The following is a 24,865-nucleotide window of genomic DNA, read 5'->3' on the forward strand; positions in this document are numbered from 1 at the left end:
CATTATTACTGTATAGAATTGCAATGGATTTCTGTATATTTTGTAGCCAGTGACCTTACAGAGTTGAATTATTCTAATGATTGTTGATGGACTCTTGAGGCTTTTCTATATATAGTATCATGTCATGTGCAAATAGTGGGAATTGTACTTCCCAATTTGGATGCCTTTGGTTTCTTATCTGATTGCTGTGACTAAAACTTCCAGTACTGCTATTTTGCATAAAACCCCCAGGTCAATCCATGTTTTTGCAAGTAATGTGATCTTTTGATGGCTGATTAATAGTCCACATATACATATATGTGTGTGTGTGTGTATATATGTATATATAAAATCACATCTTCTCTATCCATCCTTTCATGATTGGACATTTAGATTCCTTCAATATCTTGGCTATTTTAAATACTGCAGTAAACAGAAGGGTGCATACATCTTTTTGAGTTAATGTTTTAAGGTAAAAACTCACCTTAAATTACTGGATGGTAGAGTAGTTCCAATTTTGAGGAACCTCCATACTGTTCTCCATGGTGGCTACACCAGTCTGCATTCTCTTAAACGCACCATGGTTTTCTGTACATCTTCAACACTTGTTGCTTGTCGTTTTGATAGCAGCCATTCTGACTGATGTGAGGTTGACCCTGTTTATTTCCGTTTCCCTGATTAGTGATCCTGAGCATCTTTTCATATCTGGCCATCTGTAGGTCTTCAGAAAAATGTTTATTCAGGTGCTCTACTCCCTTTAGGTAGTGGGGTGTGTGTGTGTTTCCATGATTTCTTTATCTTGGGTGTGAACCCTTTACTGGATAACATTTGCAAAATGTTTTCAGTTTATAGTCAAATTTCTTTTGTTGCCCTTCCCTGAGGAGACTGGTGTTTAAAAAAAAAAAAAAAAAAAAAAAGTCAGAGCCTATACTGCCTATATATACTTTTGGAAGTTTCAGGGTTTCAGGTCTTACATATAGGTCTTTAGTCCATTTTGAGTTTTTGTGTATGGTGTAAGAGAATGGCCAGGTCAGTCTTTTGCATGTAACTGTCTGGTTTTGTTCAACATTTATCAAAGTCTGCCTTTTTCTCGGTGCCTATTCCTTTTGTTATGGATTAATTGACCATGTAAGTGTGGGCTTATTTCTTGTCTGTCTACTGTGTTCCATTGCTCTGTTTTTTGCCAGTACCATATTTTATTTGTAGTATAGTTTGAAACCAAAGAGTGTGATGCTTCCAGGTATGTTTTTCAAGATGGCTTTTTGAGGTCTTTTTTGTTCCATACAAATCTTAAGACTGTTCTAGTTCTGTGAAAAATACCATTGATATTTTGATAGGGATTACAGTGAATCTGTAGATTGTTTTGGGTAGTACAGACCTATTAATACTCTCCTAAGCCATGAGCATGGTATATCTTTTCCATTTGTCATTTTCTTTGATCAATGTCTTAGTTTCAGAGCAGAAACATTTCACCTCTGAGATTTTTTGATGCAATTGTGACATTTTCTTTTTTAGTGTACAGAAACTCAACATATCTATATATTTGTATCCTGCTACTAAACTGAATAGTTTTTAGGTATAATCCTTAAGGTTTTCTATATATAGTGTCCTGTCATCTGAAAATTGTCACCGTTTACCTCTTCCTGACCAATTTAGACGCCTTCTTTTGTCTGATTGCTATGCCTAGGACTTTTAGTACTATGTTAACTAAAAGTGATATAGTGGGCATTCTTGTCTGGTTTCTGATATTAAGGGGGAAGCTTCCAGATTTACATGGAGTCTGTTACCTATTTTGTCCTATATTATACTGAGCTATTTTCCTTCTATGTAACTTTGCTGAGAGTTTCTATCATAAATGTTGAATTCTGTCCAGTGCTTCTCTGAATTTCACATGGTCGTTGGATTTTTATTCTTCTGTTACTGTGGTCTATCATGTTAATTCATTTTGCGGGTGTTAAGCCATTTTTGCACCCCTGGAATAAATCCTACTTGATCATGGTGCATGATTTCTTTGACACGTTGTATATGACTTGTGTAATCTTGAATGTTTATATCTATGTTCATCAGAAACGTTGGGCTATAATTTTTGTAGTGTTTATGTGGGTTTAGTGTCAGTACTGCTGGCTTTGTAAAGTGAGCTTAGAAGCATTCTTTCCTACTCAGTGTTTTGGGATAGTTTGTGAAGGATCTGTATTAACTGTTTCCAAAAAAATTGAGTGGAATTCATGTTTGAAACCATCTGGACCTGGGAGGTTGTTGACTGCTGACTCAATTTCATTACTAGATGGTTTGTTCAGATTTTCTACTTCTTCCTGATCCAGTCTTGGGAGTATTTTGTTTGTAGAGTTTTATCCATTTCTTCCAGTTTGTCCAATTGTTGGCATATAATTGTAGTAGTCTATTAGAATCTTTGCTGTCAATTGTAACTTCTGATTTTTTTTTGGACCTTGTTCAAATCTTTGATCCCTTTTGAGTTGGATTATCATGTATGGTGTCAGAAAGTGGCCCAGGTGTGCTCTTGGGCATGGGACTGTCCAGTTTTTCCAGCACCACTTATTGAATAGACTTGTATTATCTTGCCTCCTTTGTAAGTTAACTCTGTTTATTTCTGGGTTTTGTATTGTGCTTTTGATTTGTGTGTTCTTAAGTCAATGCCACTCTGTTTTGATTAAAATCGCTTTCCATAGAAATTTTTCTATTTCTGTGGAAAAAATGCCAATAGGATGTTAAGGATTGCATTGAATGTGTAGGTTACTTTGGATACTTGGACATCTTAAGAGTTTTCCAATCCATGAGTATGGAATATCTTTCCATTTGTGTTCCCTTCATTTTTTTTTCCATTATGATCTTAGTTTTCCTTGTAGAGCTCCTTGGCCTTCTTGGTTAAGTTTACTTCTAAGTATCTTAGTCAATTGTTAACTTTTCTGGTAATTCATTAGTGTCTAGAAATGCAACAGATTTTTGTACAATGATTTTTGCAGTATGTAACTTCTCAATTTTTTGGTACTTTGAGTTTTTTTATACAGGACGTCCTCTGTGGTGACCATTTTATTTTCCATTTGGAGGTCCTATTTCTTACCTAACTCATGAAGCTAGGACTTCTGATACTGTGTTCCACAAAACTAGTTTTTCAAAAATTAAGGCTTTGGTTTATGTTCTAATAGGTAATACTTTCAAAGTGAAGTATGTATATGTAAGGAGAATGTATTTTGTAATAACTTGATACAAAATCTTCTACAGGCTTAATCAAAAATAACTTGGGGCAAATCTTAAGTTTGAGAGAGAGAGCACATGAGTGGGGGGAGGTGGGGAGATTCCCAAGCAGGCTCCCCACCTTCAGCGTCAAGCTCCCGATCTCACAAACCATGAGATCATGACCTCAGAGCCAAAGATGCCTAACTGGCTGAACTACTCAGGTGCCACTGGGGCAAATTTCTTAATAGATGTTGAAATACTCTCATAACTAGAGATCAGAGTCCAGTCTCGGTCCTTGAGAACAGTGGAAGGGATCGAGATCTGATGCACTCGGGCTTCTAGGTAGTGACAAAGGTCTGTTCATAAGACAAACATCGTAAACTACAAATTAAGCTTTTATTGAAATTCCAGTTCGTTAACATACAGTATAATTTAAGGCATGATAGTGACTCAGCACTTCCATGCATCATCACCCCGTGCTGATCACAGGTGTTCTCCTTAGCTGCCGTCACCTGTTTCCCCCATTCACCTGCTGACCTCCCCTCTGGTAACCATCCATTCTCTATAGTTAAGAGTCTGTTTCTGGGTTTGACTCTCCCCCTGCCTCCCCCATTGCTCATTTTACTTAAATGCCATATATGAGTGAAATAATAGTGTTTCTTTTCGGGCTTTCTAGTTCCATCCATGTCATTGCAAACGGCAAGATTTTGTCCTTTTTATGGCTGAGTAGTATTCCATTGTGTACATATACTGTGTCTTTTTATCTGTCCTTCAGAAAGTTAAAAATTAGTCTGCAATCCAGCCATTGCACTACTAGGTATTTACAAATTATTTTTTTAACTTTATTTTTGAGAGACTAAGTGGGGGAGGGACAGAGAAAGGGAGACACAGAATCTGAAGCAGGCTCCAGGCTCTGAGCTGTCAGCCCTGAGCCCAATTATGGGGCTCAAACTCACAGACCGAGAGATCATGACCTGAGCTGAAGTCGGACACTTAACTGACTGAGCCACCCAGGCGCCTCTTACAAATTATTAAAAAAAAAAAAAAATAGTACCAATTAGAGAATAATTGGAAAGGAGGACAATTAAAATCAAGAAGTAAGCAGGAAACAGAAATGGAACTTCAGGAACTAAAATACTAGTTCTTAGATACTATTGTCTGTATATTTTACATATTCAAGGATATAAAAGATAAAATTGAGCATCTCAAAAGATACCCCCCAAAAAAACCCTGCAAACCCTAAAAGTACTTGGACTTTATTTTTTTATATAAATCCAAATTAACATAAAGAGTAACGATTTCCGGAGTCGAATTTAGGGATTCATCACTGACAGGTAACACCCAGTACTCCTCCCAACAAGTGCTCTCCTTAATGACCATCCCCCCCACCCACCTCCCTGCCAGCAACCCTCCATTCTGAGTCTCCTGTGGTTCGTGTTCCTGTTTTTATATTTTTGCTTCCTTTACCCTCTGTTCATCTGTTTCTTAAATTCCACATGAGTGAAATCCTATATTTGTCTTTCTCTGACTTGTTTTGCTTAGCATAATACACTTTAGTTCCATCCATGTTGCAAATGGCAAATGGCAAACTTCTGTTCTTTTCGATTGCTGAGTTAATAGTCTATTATGTATATATGTATATACACCACATCTTCAGTCAGTGGACATCTGGACTCTTTCCATAATTTGGCTATTGTAAATGCTATAAATGCCACATATAAACATCAGGGTGCGTGTGCCCCTTTGAATCAGCATTTCTGTATCCTTTGGATAAAGACCCAGTGGTGCAATTGCTGGGTCCTAGGGCAGTTCTATTCTTAACTTTTTTAAGAACCTCCATACTGTTTCCCACAGCGGCTTCCCCAGTTTGCATTCCTGCCACTGTGCAAAAGGGTTTCTCTTTCTCCACATCCTCGCCAACATCTGTTGTTGCCTGAGTTGTTAATGTTGGACATTTTGATAGGTGTGAGGTTGGTGTATCGTGGTTCTGATTTGTATTTCCCTGATGTTGAGCATTTTTTTTTCATGTGTCTGGTCATCTAGAGGTTTTCTCTGGAAAAGTGTCTATTCATGTCTTCTGTCCCTTCACTGGATTATTTGGTTTTTGGGTGTTGAGTTTAAGTTCTTTATAGAATTTGGATACTAACCCTTTATTCAATATGTGATTTGCAAACATCTTCTGTCAGTTGACTTTTGGTTTTGCTGATTGTTTCCTTCACTGTGCAGAAGCTTTTTATCTTGATGAGGTCCCAAAAGTTCATTTTTGCTTTTGTTTCCCTTGCCTCCTGAGAAATGTCAAGAAGTTGCTGCCTGTTCTCTCCTTAAGGATTTTGATGCTTTTCTGTCTTATGTTAAGGTCTTTTGTCCATGGGAAGTTTATTTTTGCATGTGTGTAGGAAAGTGGTCCAGGTTCATTCTTCGTCACTTCCCAGTTTTCCCAGCACCATTTGCTGAAGAGACTCTTCTTTCCGTCGGATATTCTTTCCTGCTTTGTCAAGTTAGCTGGCGGTACATCTGTGGGTAAACTGGGTTCTCTAGTCTGTTGCATTGATCCATGTCTGTTTTTGTACCAGTACCAAACTGTCTTAATTACAGCTTTGTAGTAAAGGCTAACGTCTGGGATTGTGATGCCTCCAGTTTCGGTTTTCTTTTCAACGTTACTTTGGCTTTTCTGAGTCTTTTGTGGTTCCATACAAATTTTAGAGTTGTCTGTTGGATCTCTAAAGAATGCTTGTGTTATTTTGACCGGGATTGCATTGAATATGTAGATTGCTTTGGATAACACATTTTAACGATATTCTTCCTATCCATGAGCGTGAAAGGTTTCCCATTTCATTGTCCTCTTCAATTGCCTTCATAAGTTTCCTATAGTTTTCAGCACACAGATCTTTCACCTCTTTTTATTCCTAGGTATTCTATGGATTTTGGTGCAATTGTAATTGGGATCGATTCCTTGATTTTTGCTGCTTCATTATTGGTGTATAGAAACGCAACCAACTGCTGTACATTGATTTTTGTATCTTGGAATTTTGCTGAATCCTTGAATCAGTTCTAGAAGCTTTTCTTTTTTTGAATCTTTTGGGTTCTCCACAGAGTCTCATGTCTTCTGTGAAGACAAAGTTTGACTTCCTCCTTGCCAGTTTGGATGCACTTTATTTCTTGTCTGATCGCTGAGGCTAGGACTTCCTTCACTATGTTGAATAACAGTGATGAGAGTGGACGTCTCTGTTGTGTTCCTGACCTTATGGGAATGCTCTGTTTTTTCCCCCTTGAGGATATTAGCTGTGTGTCTTTCATGTATGGCCCTTATCTTGAGGTATTTTTCTTCCATCCCTACTTTCTTGAGGGTTTTTATTGAGAAAGGGTATTTTGTCAAGTGCTTTTTCTGCACCTATTGAGAGGGTTATGTGGTTCTTGCCCTTTCTTTTATTGATGAATGACATTGATTCGTGGATCTTGAACCAGACCTGTATCCCAGGAATAAATCCCACTTGATCATGGTGAATAATTCTTTTAATGTATTGTTAGATCCAGTTTGCTAGTATGTTGTTGAGTTATTTTTTGCATCCATGCCCATCAGTGAAGTTGGTGTGTAGTTCTCCTTTTTAGTGGGATCTTTGGTTGTGGAATCCAGGTAATTCTGGCCTTATACAATGAGTTTGGAAGTTTTCCTTCCATTTCTATTTTTTGGAACAGCTTCAAAAGAATAGGTGTTAACTACTTTTTTTTTTGTTTTAGTGTTTATTTTTGGGAGGGAGGGGGAGAGAGCGAGAGAACGAGCATGAGTCAGGGAGGGGCAGAGAGAGGAAGACACAGAATCTGAAGCAGGCCTCCAGGCTCTGAGCTGTCAGCACAGTGCCTGACGCAGGCCTCGAACTCACAAACTGTTAGACCATGACCTGAGCCGAAGTTGGACGCTCAACGGACTAAGCCACCCAGGTGCCCCTAGTCGTCTTTAAATGTGTGGTAGAATTCTCTTGGAAAGCTGTCCTCACTGGATTCTTGTTTGTTGGGAGATTTATTATTGATTCAATTTCCTTACTGGTTATGGGTCTGTTCAAATTTTCTACTCCTTTTTCAGTTTTTGTAGTTCATATATTCCTAGGAATTTACCCATTTCTTCTAGATTGCATGATTTATTGGCGTATGATTGCTCATAATACTGTATTTCTGCAGTATTGGTTGTGATCTCTTTCATGTTATTTGGATCCTTTTACTTTTTGATCAGTCTGGCTAGGGGCTTATCAATTTTGTTAATTCTTTCAAAGAACCAGCTCCTGGTTTCACTGGTCCATTGTTTTTTATTTTAATATCCTTGATTTCTGCTGTAATCTTTCCTGTCTTCTGGTTTTGGGTTTTATTTGCTGTTTTTCCAGCTCCTTAAGGTGTAAGGTTAGGTTGTATATCTGAGACCTTTCTTCCTTCTTTAGGAAGGCCTGGGTTGCTATATACTTTCCTCTTATGACCACCTTTGCTGTGTCCCAGAGGTTTTGGGCTGTCAGGTTTTCATTTTCGTTGGCTTCCATGTACTTCCTAATTTCTTGGTTAACCCATTCATTCTTTAGTAGGATTGTCTTTAATCTCCAAGTATTCATGATCTTTCCAAATTTTTCCTCATGGTTGATTTCAAGTTTTCATAAGGTTGTCTAAAAATATGCATGATATGAACTTGATCTTCTGTATTTGCTTTAGGATGAAATGTTCTGAATATGTATCAGGTCTGTTTGGTCCAGTGTGTCATTCAAAGTCATCATTTACTTGTTTTTCTCCTTAGATGATCTGTCTATTGTTGTAAGTGGGGTGTTGAACTCCCCTATTATGTTATAAATGAATTTCTTTGTGACGAATTGATTTATATATTTGGGTGCTTCCAAGTTGGCACAAACATTTACAATTGTTATATCTTCTTGGTGGATAGACCACTTAATTATGATATAAATCCCTTAATTTCTTGTTTTATTTTTTTTTTATTAAATATAACTTATTGTCAAACTGGTTTCCATATAAAACCCAATGCTCATCCCAACAGGTGCCCTGCTCAATGCCCATCATGCACTTTCCCCTCTCCCCCAACCCCTATCAACCCTCAGGGTTCTCTAAGGTGGTTTGCCTCCCTCCCTCTCTGTAACATTTTTTCCCCCATTCCCTCCCCCATGATCTTCTGTTAAGTTTCTCAGGATCCACATGAGTGAAAATATATGGTATCTGTCTTTCTCTGGCTGACCTATTTCACTTAGCATAATGCCCTCCAGTTCCACGTTGCTACAAAAGGCCAGATTTCATTCTTTCTCATTGCCAAGTAGTATTCCATTGTGTATATAAACCGCAATTTCTTTATCCATTCATCAGTGGATGGACATTTAGGCTCTTTCCATAATATGGCTATTGTTGAAATGCTGCTATAAGCATTGGGGTACAAGTGCATCAGCACTCCTGTATCCCTTGGGTGAATTCCTAGCAGTGCTATTGCTGGGTCATAGGATAGTTCTATTTGTAATTTCCAGAGCGGCTGCACCAGTCTGCATTCCCATCAACAGTGCAAGAAGGTTCCGTTTCTACACATCCTTGCCAGCATCTATAGTTTCCTGATTTGTTCACTTTAGCCACTCTGACTGGCGTGAGGTGGTATCTCAGTGTGGTTTTGATTTGTATTTCCCTAATGAGGAGTGACGTTGAGCATCTTTTCATGTGCCCATTGGCCATTTGGCTGACTTCTTTAGAAAAGTGTCTATTCATGTCTCTGCCCGTTTCTTCACTGAATTATTTGTTTTTTGGGTGGGGAGTTCGGGGAGTTCTTCGTAGATTTTTGGGTACTAGCCCTTTATCTGATATGCCCTTTGCAAATATCTTTTCCCATTCTGTCCGTTGCCTTTTAGTTTTGTTGATTGTTTCCTTTGCTGTGCAGAAACTTTTTATCTTCATGAGGTCCCAATAGTTCATTTTTTGCTTTTAATTCCCTTTCCTTTGGAGATGGGTTGAGTAAGAAATTGCTATGGCTGAGGTCAGAGAGGTTTTTTCCTGCTTTCTCCTCTAGGGTTTTGATGGTTTTCTGTCTCATATTCTGATCCTTCATCCATTGTGAGGTTATTTCTGTAAATGGTGTAAGAAAGTGGTCTAGTTTCGTTCTCCATGTTGCTGTCCAGTTCTCCCAGCACCATTTGTTAGAGACTGTCTTTTTTCCATCGGATGCTCTTCCCTGCTTTGCCAAAGACTAGTTGGCCATACATTTGTGGGTCCACTTCTGGGGTCTCTATTCCATTGGTGTATGTGTCTGTTTTTGTGCCAATGCCATACTATCTTGATTATAGCTTTGTAGTAGAGGCTACAGTATGGGATTGTGATGCCTCCTGCTTTGGTTTTCTTCAGTATTACTTTGGCTATTCAGGGTCTTTTGTGGTTCCACTCAAATTTTAGGATTGTTCATTCTAGCTTTGAGAAGAATGTTGTTGCAATTCTGGTTGGGATTGTGTTGAGTGTGTAGATTGCTCTGGATAGTATTGACATCTTAATATTCCTCCAATCTATGAGCATGGAATGTTCTTCCATCTTTGTATCTTCAATTTCCTTTATAAGCTTTCTATAGTTTTCAGCATACAGATTTTATGTCTTTGGTTTTTATTCCTAGGTATTTTATGGTTCTTGGTACAATTGTGAATGGATCAATTTTTCTCTTCCTGTTGCTTCATTATTGGTGTATAAAAATGCAACCAACTTCTGTACATTAATTTTGTACCCTGCGACTTTCCTGAAGCCATGTATATGTTCCAGCAGACTTTTGGTGGAATCTATCGGGTTTTCTATGTATAATGTCATGTCCTCTGCAAAAAAGTGAAAGCTTGACTTCATCTTTGCTGGTTTTTATGCCTTTGATTTCCTTTTGTTTGCTGATGCTAGAACTTCCAACAGTATGTTAAACAACAGCGGTGAGAGTGGACATCCCTGTTGTGTTCTTGATCTCGGGGGAATGTTCTCAGTTCCCCTCCATTGAGGATATTAGCTGTGGGCTTTTCATAAATGGCTTTTATGATGTTTAAATATGTTCCTTCTATCCTTTCTTGGGTGTTTTTATTAAAAGATGCTGTATTTTGTCAAATGCTTTTTCTGCATCTATTAACAGGATCATATTGTTCTTTTCTTTTACTAATGTGATGTATCACATTGATTTGTGAATATTGAACCAGCCCTGCAGCCCAGGAATGAATCCCACTTGATCATGGTGAATAATTCTTTGATATGCTGAATTAGATTTGCTAGTATCTTGAGAATTTTTGCATCCATATTCATCAGGGATATTGGCCTGTAGTTTTTTTTTTTTTTTTTTTTTTTCTTTCTTCCTGGGTCTCTGTCTGGTTTGGGAATCAAAGTAATGCTGGCTTCATAGAGGAGTCTGGAAGTTTTCCTTCCCTTTCTATTTTTTGGAACAGGTTGAGGAGGATAGGTATTATCTCTGCTTTAAATGTCTGGTAGAATTCCCCAGGGAAGCCATCTGGTCCAGGACTCTTATTTTGGGGGAGATTTTTGATAACTGATTCAATTTCTTCACTAGTTATGGGTCTGTTCAAATTTTCTATTTCTTTGCATTTGAGTTTTGGTAGCATGTGGGTGTTTAGGAATCTGTCCATTTCTTCCAGGTTGTCCAGTTTGTTGGCATATAATTTTTTATAGTATTCACTGATAATTACTTGTATTTCTCAGGTATTGGTTGTAGTAATTCCATTTTCATTTGTGATTTTATCTCTTTGGGTCCTCTCGAGGAGGCTGGCTAGAGGTTTATCAATTTTGTATATTCAAAAAACCAACTCTTGGTTTCATTGATCTGTTGGTTTTTTTTTTTTTTTTTGATTCTATATTTCTGCTCTGATCTTATTTCTCTTCTGGGTTTTGCATGCCTTTGCTGTTCTGCTTCTATTTCCTTTAGGTGTGCTGTTAGGTTTTGTATTTGGGATTTTTCTTGTTTCTTGAGATAGGCCTGGATTGCAATGTATTTTCCTCTCAGGACTGCCTTTGCTGCATCCCAAAGCGCTTGAGTTGTATTTTCATTTGTTTCCATATTTTTTTTTCTTCTCTAATTGCCTGGTTGACCCATTCATTCTTTAGTGGAGTGTTCTTTAACCTCCATGCTTCTGGAAGTTTTCCAGACTTTTTCCCGTGGTTGATTTCAAGTTTCATAGCATTGTGGTCTGAAAGTGTGCATGGTATGATCTCAATTCTTTCATACTTATGAAGGGCTGTTGTGTGACCCAGTATGTGATCTATCTTGGAGAATATTCCATGTGCACTTGAGGAGACAGTATATTCTGTTGCTTTGGGATACAGAATTCTAAGCATATGTCAAGTCCATCTGCTCCAATATATCATTCAGGGCCCTTGTTTATTGAGTTTGTCTAGATGTTCTATCCATTGTTGTAAGTAGAGTATAAGTCACCTGTAATTATCACATTCTTATCAATAAGGTTGCTTATGTTTGTGATTGTTTTATATATTTGGATGTCTCCGCATTCAGTGCATAGACATTTATAATTGTCAGCAATTCCTGATGGATTAACCCTTTAAATACTATATAATGCCCTTCATCTCTTGTTAAGGTTTTCAATTCAAAGTCTAGTTTGTCTAAGTATGGCTACTCCAGCTTTCTTTTGACTTCCAGTAGCATGATAGATCTCCATCCCCTCACTTTCAATCTGAAGCTGTCCTCAGGTCTAAAATGAGTCTCTTGTAGACAGCAAATAGTAGATGGGTCTTGTTTTTCTATCCATTCTGATACCCTGTGTCTTTTGGTTGGAGCATTTAGTCCATTTACATTCAGTGTTATTGAAAGATATGGGTTTAGAGTCATTGTGATATCTGTAGGTTTCATGCTTGTAGTGAGGTCTCTGGTACTTTGTGGTCCTTGCAACATTTCACTGAGTCCCCCTTAGGATCTCTTGTAGGGCTGGTTTAGTGGTGAATTCCTTCACTTTTTGTTTGGGAAGACCTTTATCTCTCCTATTCTGAATGACAGACCTGCTGGGTAAAGGATTGTCAGCTGCATATTTATGTTTATCACATTGAAGATTTCCTGCCATTCCTTTCTGGCCTGCCAAGTTTCAGTGCATAGGTCTGCTACTACCCTTATGCATCTACCTTTGTATGTTAGGGCCCGTTTATCCCTAGCTGCTTTCAGGATTCTCTTTATCCTTATATTTTGCCAGTTTCACTATGATGTGTCCTGCAGAAAATCAATTCAAGTTATGTCTCTAGGGAGTTCTCTGTGCTTATTGGATTTCAATGTCTGTTTCCTTCCCCAGATCAGGGAAGTTCTCATCTATGATTTGTTCAAGTACACCTTCAGCCCCTTTCTTGCTTTCTCTTCTCCTGGAATTCCTATGATATGGATACTGTGCCGTTTGAATCACTTAGTTCTCTACTTGTCTCTTAATCCTGGTTTCCTTTTTCTCTTTTTTCCATAATTTTATTTTCTAACTCACCTATTCTGTCCTCTGCCTCTTCAATCCATGATGTGGCAGCTTCCATTTTGCACCTCATAGCATTTTTTAACTGAAAATCTAGTTTACATAATAGAAGTATGGCTACCCCAGCTTGCTTTTGATGACCATTATGTGATGGTTCATCCTTACTTTCAATCTGCAGGTGTCTTTAGGTCTAAAATGAGTCTTCTGTAGGCAGGAAATAGATGTGTCTTGTTTTCTTATGCATTCTGATATCCTGTGTCCTTTGATTGGAACATTTAGTCCATTGACATTTAGAGTAAGTACTGAAAGAAGAATTTAGTGCCATTCTGTTGCCTGGAAAGTTGGTGTTTCTGGTGAAGTTCTCTGGCCCTTTCTAGTCTTTCTTGCTTTTGGGCTTTTTGGAGAAAGGACAAAACAAACAAGAGCCCCCCTCTTAATTTCTTCTAGGGCTGGTTTAGTGGTCACAAACTTCTAGTTTTTGTTTATCTGGAAACTCTTTCTCTCTCCTATTTTGAATGACAGCCTTGATGGATAAAGAATTCTTGGCTGCATGTTCTTCTGATTCAGCACATTGAATCTATCCTGCCACTCCTTCCTGGCCTGCCAAGTTTCTGTGGTCAGATATGTGATCCTCATCTGTCTTCCCTTGTAAGTTAAGGACTTCTTTCCCTTGCTGCTTTCACAACTCTTGTCTCTTTTGTGAATTTGACTATGATATGCCTTGGTGATCAGTTTTTGTTGAATCTAACGGAAGTTCTCTATGCTTCTTGGATTTTAATGTCTGTGTCCTTCCCCATATTAGGAAAGTTTTCTGCTGTAACTTGCCCAGATAAAGCTTCTTCCCCTTTTTCTCTCCATCTTTTGGGACTCCTGGGATTCAGATGTTCCTTTTTAATAACTGAGTAGTAACTACTTGAAGAGTAGATCCAAGTAGTTGACTTAAAGCATGTCTACAATTGCAGAATATTGACCTCCACAAATCTCCACAAAAATAACATTTTCAGAATCTGTCAGAAGAAACTTCTGTAGAACTCTAGAAAATAACCAAAGACTTGCACAATCTTGAAACCTATGCAAAAAAAAAAAAAAAAATCAATCTTGGAAGGGTGAACTTTGTGGTGTTTTAACTTGCTCTGTTCAGTAGCCTTCCAAGTTCCTTTTCAGTCTTAAGTGGTTGCAATCATGTGAAAACTAGTAGCCCAGCAGCCACCCGAAGGCTCATAATGGGTCTGGAGCTATTTTAAAGTCCCATTTTTCGACTCCTCATCATTTGACCTGTCTTGGAGGTTACTTCAAAGTTCCAAGTTGTAGGTCTTCCCTTTGACCTGATTCAAATGTTGCCCAATGTAAAGAGCCTTTTCTTAGTTGATTACAAAACTGACACTTGCTGTTAAACATCATAGTTCTAAGTTTGAGAGAAAGACTTCAGAGAAAAATGGGTTAAAAACCCTAAAAGCAAAATCTGGGGAATGCAGTATTCATAGGGATCCTCTAAAAACTCCAATGTAGTCTTTGGACCACAGAAGGTCTTGTGTATGCCTAGGCCATGTTGTGTGCTCAGGAAAGCTAGAAGAAAGATTGAGGCTTTCTGGTTTGGTGGTTGCACATAAGGATGAAATGAAGGCTAAACCAGAGTTTTCAGCTCCCTGAGTGTTAAAAGCATACCTCTGTACACATACAGATTCCACTAAGCCTGGGAGACTTCGTGATTCCAGGCATTTGTTATTAGATGACCAATGAGCTGAGCAGAAAGTTCAGTGGCCACAATGACATGGAATAGATTCAAGACACTTGATAAAAAACAAAATTTTTGAGATGGTAAATCTCTAGAGCTGCCGTGTACTATTTGAAAGGATTTCTTCCCAAAATTTTAAAAAGGGAAATACTACCCAAAGGGGAAATCAATAAAACCATCATCCATGAAGCCCAAATGTTGAACTTAAGGACTTCAATTCACCTCTTGAGACATGTGTTCAATCTTCAGTTTTTATACAATGAAGTATATCACATGTACTGGGTCATAGCAAATGGATTGTTTCAGTCACAGAATCCTATTGAAATGGTGGCCTGAAGTGTGGGGGCGGTATGGGAAATGATACTGGAGAGGTAAAGGCTTTCAGTTATGGAATTAATAATTCACAGGGATGAAAGGTACAGTATAGGGAATATAGTCAAAGAGAGTAGCCTTGAGTGGTGACAGATGGGAGCTACACTTGGGGTAAAAATTTTACGGAAAGGCTCACCAGCAGATTTGAGCAGTTAAAAGAATCAGTATTTTGAAACTTCTAAAAATGTTTACTCATTTTTTTAGAGACAGAGACCACCACATGAGTGGGGAGAGGCAGAGAGAGAGAGAGGGAGATACAGAATCTGAAGCAGGCTCCAGGCTCTGAGCTGTCAGCACAGAACCCAACACGGGGCTCAAACTCCCTGAGCTGAAATCGAATGCTTAACTGAGCCACCCAGTGCCCTGAAGAATCCGTATTTTGAAGATACTTGACATTATTCATGCAAAAGAACATCAAGAATGAGGAAAAATGAAGATTAGACCTATGAGATCTTATTCAACATAAACATGTGCATAATGCAGTATTAGAGGAGGGAAAAGGGAAAACAGGATGCTTGAAGGAAATGGCTGGAAACTTTAAAAATGTTAAACTCAAGTGAAATAAACCAAAAGTGAGTCACACCTGGACACATGCAGCATTTACTTGTCAAAAACCGAAGCAGTTATTAGCCAGGAGGAAAGGACTCCTCATCTCTAAGGGAGCCCCTACAAGCTGATACAGCCTATTTCCTAGCTCTCCTCAGTAACTCTGGAGGCCGGGAGTCCTTGCGATGCCATATTCAAAGATCAGAGGGGGGAAAAAAATAAGGATCACAAGTAACTTTAAAAAAAAAGGAGAAAATAGCCCAACGCTTAAGTTGCTAAATCTTTTCTTCCAGAACTAATGGAATCTTTGAGGCAAAAGTAAGACAGAGAGGAACTTGAATCTGCAAAGGACACTGGGAAAGGTAACCATACAGTTAATAAAGGGTTACATTTGCTATTTCTCCTGACTTCAAGGACCAGGAGTTTTGGCAAAAAGTCTGCATTGAGGGTACATGACCTAAAAACACAGTACAACAAATCAGAAGGATAAGGCCTTTAAGCATTTTTACACATCTGGAAACAAAACATTGTCTAAAAATAGGACAAACAGGCACCTGGGTGGCTCAGTTAACTTCCAACTTTGGCTCAGGTGAGGATCTCATGGTTCGTGGGTTTCGAGCCCCATGTCAGTCTCTGTGCTGATAGATCCTGGAGCCTGCTTTCAGATTCGGTGTATCCCTCCCTCTCTGCTCCTCCCCTGCTGTAGTTGGAGAAGCAGGTAAATTGGAACAATGGATTGGAGAGGACTAAAAACTTTCCCAAGCTGATACTCTCAGGATTCAAAAAGTCCTAGGAGTCAAGTACAGAATAAATGCAAAGCATAGAGTTCGCCATAACTGGGAAATTTAAAATCTGAAAAAACTAGTTAAAATCTGAAGACCAAGGAAGAGAACCCAGCCAAGCATCACATTTACCAAGGACTTCTAGACCGACGTGGGGGGAGTCCGCTATTCACTAGGCCAGCTCTCTGTGCTTGTGTACTCAGCTCACCAATAACAGAGAGGGAGATCCTGGCAGTCAGAAGCGACAGGGTGTTAGAAGACTGTGCTCCCATCACGCCTGCAGCCCAAACCTGAGTTCTGGTTAAAGGTGAGGCAAATCTAAACGAGCTGGCAGGGGTGGGGGAAGGTAACTGGTAGCATTTACAACACAGCACCACCTACACTAAGGGGAACTAGCATCTGCTTTGCCGACTGTCTTCTGACTTCTGTAGGAGAATACGGCATGCCATCACTTGAGGCTTCGAATCCGTAGGTCTCTTGGGGGTGAGAATGGAGGGCATCCCCTTCAAGGCCCTGATAGAAGTGTGATATAGGGTCCAGCAGGTCTGAGGAAGAGTGTGAACAGTCCTGCACATAACCCTGCTCCTGGACCTTCACATATCTCCCCTTCTCCCTGAGACTTGGGTTTTGGCCAGACCACTGTAGTTGGTGTTCTGGATAAGTTGTCAGAGCAGGGTTGATGTTTGGGCCTCTCCTGCCGTGAATCTGGGCCACACGCAGCAGCAGATGGACAGAGTGAGACCCCTGCCCCTCTCTCCTGGCTGTCCTGCACTTAGTGGATTCCTGGGCTCTCCAGGGCCCTCCTGAAAGGGGCAAGGTGGTGTGATGTGAAATTGTAGAGTGGTGACCTTTGACCTATGGGAGGAGGGAGAATTAGGGCAGAGCTGGAGCCTGCCTTCTCTGTGGTTTCCCTAGATCGCCTGTTCTAAATCTCCTGTGTAAGGTCTTTGTGAAAATGTCTTGGAACACTGGGCAGTCAGCCATGCTTGTCCCTGATGCTGGGGTCTGCTCAGTACCTCCCTTCATCGGTTCTTCTCCACACTGCCTCCCCTGTACTCCTGCTTCCCTGGAAAAGAACTTTACAAGATGTTCATTCTTAAACGTCTGCCTCACATCTTTTATCTAAAAAGCTCAGGTGAACTTAGGAACTCTGATGCCTTCCTACTCTTGATCCCTCTGCAAATGGTTTTTCTATACTTTAAATGTTCCTGGATTTTCTAAGTGCATCCTCTGATGAATGGATCGTGGTTGGGCAAATATCTGGACAAGCCAGAAGTCCCATGGAATTTACAGCTCGATAAATGAAAGGTGGAAGTTGGTTGTGAGATAACCCAATCGTCTCCCTGCTCTCTTCAAACATTGTGTTTAATAGACTAGAAGGAAAATCCGAAAAGTTTTTAAAAGACTAAAACAGGGGACAAAGAACAAGTAATGCAAGTAGAATGAAAAAGATTTAAACATGTCAGTGGTGACGTTAAATACAAATGGACGGAGATAAAACTAAGATCTTGACTGACTTAGTTCTATATTTGATTTAAATTTAAGGTAATTAACTAGAAAAATGCAATCTAAACCAACTAACACATTCTTTTTGAGCGTACGGTGGGGAGGGGCAGAGAATCCCAGGCAGGCTCTGCATGGTCAGCAAAGCTGGACTAGGGGCTCAAACCTGTGAACAGTGAATCATGTCTGAGCCAAAGTCAAGAGTTGGACGGACCCTCAATCAGCTGAGCCACCACACACACCTGAAGTAATTTCTGAGGCCATATTTTCGGATACTCTACAAAATATAAAGACGAATTTGAAACTTTCAGATAATAAACCCCACCCATCTTTGAGGCCAGGATTGCCTTAATACGAAAACAAGACAAAGGGGATTATGAAAATGTTAATTATCCCTCCAAATATAGATTACTTGAATCTCTGATGAAAATAACAGATTATGAAGCTTGATAAGATGACTCTAAAACCTACATGGGGATAAAAAGTCAAGAATAGCCAAAAATTTAGGAGAAAATTGGTGGGAAAGCTTCCTCTACTGGATTACTGTAGCTTTTTTTTTTTTTTTAATATTTTTTGAGAGAACAAGCAGGGGAGGGGCAGAGAGGGAGATGCAGAATCCGAAGCAGGCTCCAGGGTCCCAGCTGTCAGCCCTAGAGCCCTACACAGGGCTTGAGCTCGCAAACTGAGATCATGACCTGAGCCAAAGTCACTTAACCGACTGAGCCACCCAGGGTGCTCCTACTGTAGCTTTTTTTTTTTTTTTTTAAGTTACTGTAATTAAGATAAATTACTCCAGGATGGAAAAATACAATGTAGTAGGGGGCCTGCAGAAACTGGTTACTTGTAGAACCATATTTTAAAAAGCTGCTTACTCTATCATTGCAAACATAAGCGTTGTGGATACAAAATAGCATAGCCTTCTTAATTCTAGAACGTTTTCATAAACTGGAGAAAAGTCTGGAGAAACCAGTAACTAATCGGACATTATAATTAAGAACTTGTGTTTATGGAAAGACTGGAATAAAGGGACATACCACAGGGGTAACACGTATTTGCAATATGTATATAGAACCAGCAGTGCTCTCATATGCAGAAAATAATGGAGTTTGAATCATTTTCAAGCACTTTTGAGAACAATTTAGCATAGGCCACTAGAGTTGCATAAATTAAGACTGACTTGGAAAGCCTTTCAAACATATTTCCCTACAGAACTATGTGCCCGTATACACGTTGGAGAGTAGGCGTTATTTACAAAAGCGACAGACTGGGGTAAAAATGCCTCAAAAGCATAATAGATACCTGTGTCGTAGGACATTCAGTGGAGTGTTAGCATTTGCAGTAAAACATTAGTTCATGGTACTAAATCCGTGATTTGCACAACAGCAAACTAAACTCAAAACTGCACTTTCACGAAAGTCCAAATTGAACTGGTGTTGAGCACCTGTGATGGGGTAAAACACGAAAAGTGATTTCTGTAAAAGTCAGGACGGGGTGGTGTGGAAGAATGGCTTCTGGGAAGCTGGCACTGGGGTTTGTTGACGTGTGGTCTATGTTGGTGATGGATGACGTTGGTGATGGTGCCGTGAGCCATATCCTGGTCTTGCCAGTTTCCAGAGAGTCATGAGGGTCAATCCTGAATTTAATAAACCATACAGCATAAAGGTTTGACAACGTGTATCGTGATTACCACAACAAGCTTAGCTAACATCTGTCATCTCCTATAGGTAAGATAAAACCAGAAGTTTTCTATTCTTTCCTTGGAATGAGAACTCTTAGGGTTTACTCCCAACAACTTGGGCATACATCATACAGCAGTGATGAACAGTTTTTACATTACATCGTGAACGCTTGCTTATCTTACAGTTCAAACCCTGTGCCTTTTTGCCACCTTCTCCATTCCCTGACGTCTGGCCCGGGTCTCTGGTAACCACAAATCTGATGGGTTTGGCTTTTGTTTTTAGATGCAAACTGTGACATCAGGCAGTAGGTTTTCCTCTGGCTTATTTTGCTTGGTGGTAATGCCCTCAATGTCTGTCTGTGCTGTTGGAAATAGCCGTGTTTCCTCCTTTCTTAGGACTGAGCAATACTCTACAGGCAGGTGGGTGTATACCATATCAGTCAAGCGTCTGACTTTGGCTCTGGTCATGATCTCACGGTTTGTGACTTCTAGCCCCACACTGGGCTCTGCACTGACTGTGTGGAGCCTGCTTGGGATTTTGTCTCCCTCCCTTTACTGCTTCTCCCTCCCCCCCCCCCCACCCAAATAACCTTAAAAACAGACTTCCTGTTTCTCGACACCGGCATCTGTTACCCCTTTTATATAGCCCGTCTAACAGGTGTGAGGTGATGCTTCCTTGTGGTTCTGATGTGTTTTCTAATGGCTAATGGTTGAGCATTTTTCACGTACCTGTTGGCTATTAGTAGAGTGTCTTTATTGGATTATTTTTTTCCCCTGCTTTTGTGGGAGTTTTTTAATACATTTTGTAGACTAACTCCTTATCAGATATGGTCTGAAAATCTCTTTCGCCACTGTGTTGCCCTTTCACTTTGTTCTTTTACTGTGTAGGAGCTTTTTAGTTCTGCTCCTTGTTGCTTATGCTTTAGGTGTCAGACCTAAAGATTCATTACCAAGACCTATGGCACAGAGCCTGTTTTTAAGTTTTTTTGAGAGCCAGGGAGGGGCAGAGAGAGTATCCCAAGCAGACTCCATGCTCAGTGTGGAGCCCAACATGGGGCTTGAGTTGTGAATTGTGTGACATTTGTGACCTGAGCTGAAATCAAGAGTCAGACGCTTAACTGAGCCACCCAGGTACCCCACCAGTTCTTTGTTTTTTTTTTTATTTTTTTTTTTATTTTAACTTTTTTAAATTTACATCCATATCAGTTAATATATAGTGCAACAATGATTTCAGGAGTAGATTCCTTAATGCCTCTTACCCTTTTAGCACATCCCCCTCCCACAACCCCTCATGTAACCCTCAGTTCTCCATATTTGAGTCTCTTCTGTTTTGTCCCCCTCCCTGTTTTTATATTACTTTTGTTTCCCTTCCCTTATGTTCATCTGTTTTCTCTTAAAGTCCTCATAGAAGTGAAATCATGATTGTCTTTCTCTAATTTCACTTAGCATAATACCCCCCCAGTTCCATCCATGTAATTGCAAAGGGAAAGATTTCATTCTTTTTGATTGCCAAGTAATACTCCATTGTGTGTGTGTATAATCACATCTTCTTTATCCATTCATCTGTTGATGGACATTTGGGCTCTTTCCATACTTTGGCTATTGTCGATAGTGCTGCTATAAACGTGGGTGCATGTGTCCCTTTGAAACAGCACACTGCATCCTGTGGATAAACGCCTAGTAGTGCAATTACTGGGTCATAGAGTAGTTCTATTTTTAGTTTTTTGAGGAACCTCCATACTGTTTTCCAGAGGGGCTGCACCAGCTTGCATTCCTGCCAACAGTGCAAAAGAGATCCTCTTTCCCCACATCCTTGCCAACATTTGTTGCCTGAGTTATTAATGTTAGCCATTCTGACAGGTGTGAGGTAGTATCTCATTATGGTTTTGATTTGTATTTCCCTGATGAGTGATGTTGAGCATTTTTTCATGTGTTGGTTGGCCGTCTGGATGCCTTCTTTGGAGAAGTGTCTATTCATGTCTTTTGCCTATTTCTTCACTGGATTGTTTTTTGGGTGTTGAGTTTGAGAAGTTCTTTATAGATTTTGGGTATTAACCCTTTATCTGATATGTCACTTGCAAATATCTTCTCCCATTCTGTTAGTTGCCTTTTAGTTTTGCTGATTGTTTCCTTTGCTTTGCAGAAGCTTTTCATTTTGATGAGGTCCCAGTAGTTGATTTTTGCTTTTGTTGCCCTTGCCTCTGGAGACGTGTTGAGTAAGAAGTGGCTGCGGCTGAGGTTGAAGAGGTTTTTGCCTGTTTTCTCCTCGAGGATTTTGATGGCTTTCTGTCTTACATTTAGGTCTTTCATCCATTTTGAACTTATTTTTGCATATGGTGTAAGAAAGTGGTCCAGGTTGATTCTTCGTGTTGCTGTCCAGTTTTCCCAGCACCACTTGCTGAAGAGACTGTCATTCCATTGGATATTCTTTCCTGCTTTGTCAAAGATGAGTTGGCCATATGTTTGTGGGTCCATTTCTGGGTTGTCTGTTCTATTGATCTGAGTGTTCTTGTGCCAGTACCATACTGTCTTGATGATCACAGCTTTCTAGTATAGCTTGAAGTCTGGGATTGTGATGCCACCTCCTTTGGTTTTCTTTTTCAAGATTGCTTTGGCTATTCAGGGTCTTTTCTGGTTCCATACAAATCTTAGGATTATTTGTTCTAGCTCTGTGAAGAATGCTGGTGTTACTTTGATAGAGATTGCGTTGACTATGTAGATTGCTTTGGGTAGTACCAACATTTTAACAATATTTGTTCTTCCTGTCCAGGAGTGTGGAATTTCTTTCATAAGCTTTCTATAGTTCTCAGTGTATAGATTTTTCACCTCTTTGATTAGATTTATTCCTAGGTATTATTTTTGGTACAACTGTAAATGGGATAGATTCCTGGATTTCTGTCATTTCATTGTTGGTGTATAGGAATGCAGCTGATTCCTGTGCATTGATTTTCTATCCTGCAACTTTGCTGAATTCGTGAATCAATTCTAGCAGTTTTTTGGTGGAATCTTTTGGGTTTTCTATATAAAGTATCCTGTCATCTGCAAAGAGTGAACATTTGACCTCCTCCTGGCTGATTTGGATGCCTTTTATTTCTTTGTGTTGTATGATTGCAGAGGCTAAGACTTTAGGGGGAATGCTGTCAGTTTTTTCCCATTGAGGATGATATTAGCACTAGGTCTTATACATGGCTTTTATGATCTCGAGGTATGCTCCTTTTATCCCTACTTAATTGAGGGTTTTTATCAAGAAAGGATGCTATATTTTGTCAAATGCTTTCTCTGCATCTGTTGAGAGGATCTTATGGTTCTTGTCCTTTTATTGATGTGATGAATCATGTGAATTGTTTTGCGGATATTGAACCAGCCCTGCATCCCAGATATAAATCCTGCTTGGTCGTGGTAATTTTTTTAATGTATTGTTGGAGCCGGTTGGCTAATACCTTGTTGAGGATTTTTGCATCCATGTGCATCAGGGATATTGGTCTATAGTTCTCCTTTTTAGTGGGGTCTCTGTCTGGTTTTGGAATCAAGGTAATGCTGGCTTCATAGAGTTTGGAAGTTTTCCTTCCATTTCTGTTTTTTGGAACAGCTTCAAGAGAATAGGTGTTAACTCTTCCTTAAATGCTTGGTAGAATTATCCTGGAAAGCCATCTGGCCCTGGACTCTTGTTTTTGGCAGATTTTTGATTACTAATTCAATTTCCTTACTGGTTATGGGTCTGTTCAAATTTGTTTCTTCCTGGTTCAATTTTGGTAGTGTATATGTGTGTAGGAATGTTTCTTCCATATTGCCCTTTTTATTGGAATATGATTGCTCATAATCTATTTCTGTTGTGTTGTGATCTCTCCTTTTTCATTCTTGATTTTATTTAGGTCTTTTTTCTTTTTGATAAAACTGGCTAGTGGTTTATCAATTTTAATTCTTTCAGAGAACCAGCTTTTGGTTTCATTAATCTGTTCTGTTTTTTTGGTTTCGATAGCATTAATTTCTGCTTTAATCTTTATTGATAATTTCCTGTCTTCTGCTGGTTTTGGGTTTTGCTATTTTTCCAGCTCCTTAAGGCATAAGGTTAGGTTGTGTATCTGAGATCTTTCTTCTTTAGGAAGGCCTGGATTGCTATATACTTTCCTCTTATGACTGCCTCCCAGAGGTTTTTGGGTTGTGGTGTTATTTTCATTGCCTTCCGTATACTTTTTAACTTCCTCATTAACTTCTTGGTTAGCCCATTCATTCTTTAGTAGGATTTTAAGTCTCCAAGTATTTGTTACCTTTCCAAACTTTTTCTTGTGGTTGATTGAGTTTCATAGTGTTGTAGTCTGAAAATATGCACAGTATGATCTTGATCTTTTGGTGCTTAAGGCTTATTTGTGTCCCAGTATATGGTCTATTCTGGAGAACATTCCATGTGCACTGGAGAAGAATGTATATTCTGCTTTAGGATGAAATGTTCTGAATATATCTGTTCAGTCCATCTGATCCAGTGTGTCATTCAAAGCCATTGTTTCCTTGTTGATTTTTTGATTACATAATGTGTCCATTGCTGTGAGTAGGGTGCTGAAGTCTCCTATTATGGTAGTACTATTAATGAGTTTCTTTACGTTTGTGATTGATTTATATATTTGGGTGCTACACGTTTGGTGCATAAATGTTTACAATTGTTAGGTCTTCTTGGTGGATAGACCCCTTGATTAGGATATAATGTCCTTCTGCATCTCTTGATACAGTCTTTATTTTAAGGTCTAGATTGTCTGATAGAAGTATGGCTACTCTACGTAGCAATCTCTTACTTGACACATCCCCAAAGGCAAGGGAATTAAAAGCAAAAATGAATTACTGGGACCTTATGAAGATAAAAAGCTTCTGCACAGTAAAGGAAACAACCAACAAAACTAAAAGGCAACCAATGGAATGGGAAAAGATATTTGCAAATGACATATCAGACAAAGGGCTAGTATCCAAAATTTATAAAGAGCTCACCAAACTCCACACCCGAAAAACAAATAACCCAGTGAAGAAATGGGCAGAAAACATGAATAGACACTTGTCTAAAGAAGACATCCGGATGGCCAACAGGCACATGAAAAGATGCTCAACGTCGCTCCTTATCAGGGAAATACAAATCCAAACCACACTCAGATATCACCTCATGCCAGTCAGAGTGGCCAAAATGAACAAATCAGGAGACTAGAGATGCTGGAGAGGATGTGGAGAAACGGGAACCCTCTTGCACTGTTGGTGGGAATGCAAATTGGTGCAGCCACTCTGGAAAACAGTGTGGAGGTGCCTCAGAAAATTAAAAATAGACTTACCCTATGACCCAGAAATAGCACTGCTGGGAATTTACCCAAGGGATACAGGAGTACTGATGCATAGGGGCACTTGTACCCCAATGTTTATAGCAGCACTCTCAACAATAGCCAAATGATGGAAAGAGCCTGAATGTCCATCAACTGATGAATGGATAAAGAAATGGTGGTTTATATACACAATGGAGTACTACAGGGCAATGAGAAAGAACGAAATATGGCCTTTTGTAGCCACGTGGATGGAACTGGAGAGTGTGATGGTAAGTGAAATAAGCCATACAGAGAAAGATACCATATGGTTCACTCTTATGTGGATC

At 39.4% G+C, this 24,865-nt stretch overlaps 1 protein-coding gene across 3 annotated transcripts in view; it reads left to right on the plus strand.

Annotated features, from left to right (window-relative positions):
* Positions 1-24,865, plus strand: part of LOC144616840 (uncharacterized) — a 73,725-nt gene that overhangs the window by 32,320 nt on the left and 16,540 nt on the right. For 2 of the 3 annotated variants that reach the window (XM_078449206.2, XM_078449208.2), the window contains exon 2: positions 15,573-15,641. The gene's annotated coding sequence lies outside the window, so the exon portion shown is untranslated. Of the gene's footprint in view, positions 1-14,963; positions 15,306-15,572; positions 15,642-24,865 lie in introns of those variants that run through there. The other variant, XM_078449207.2, reaches the window with a different exon arrangement.

The sequence above is a fragment of the Panthera onca genome, chromosome B4, assembly GCF_046562875.1.
Source record: "Panthera onca isolate mPanOnc1 chromosome B4, mPanOnc1 haplotype 2, whole genome shotgun sequence".
Taxonomy (NCBI): domain Eukaryota; kingdom Metazoa; phylum Chordata; class Mammalia; order Carnivora; family Felidae; genus Panthera; species Panthera onca.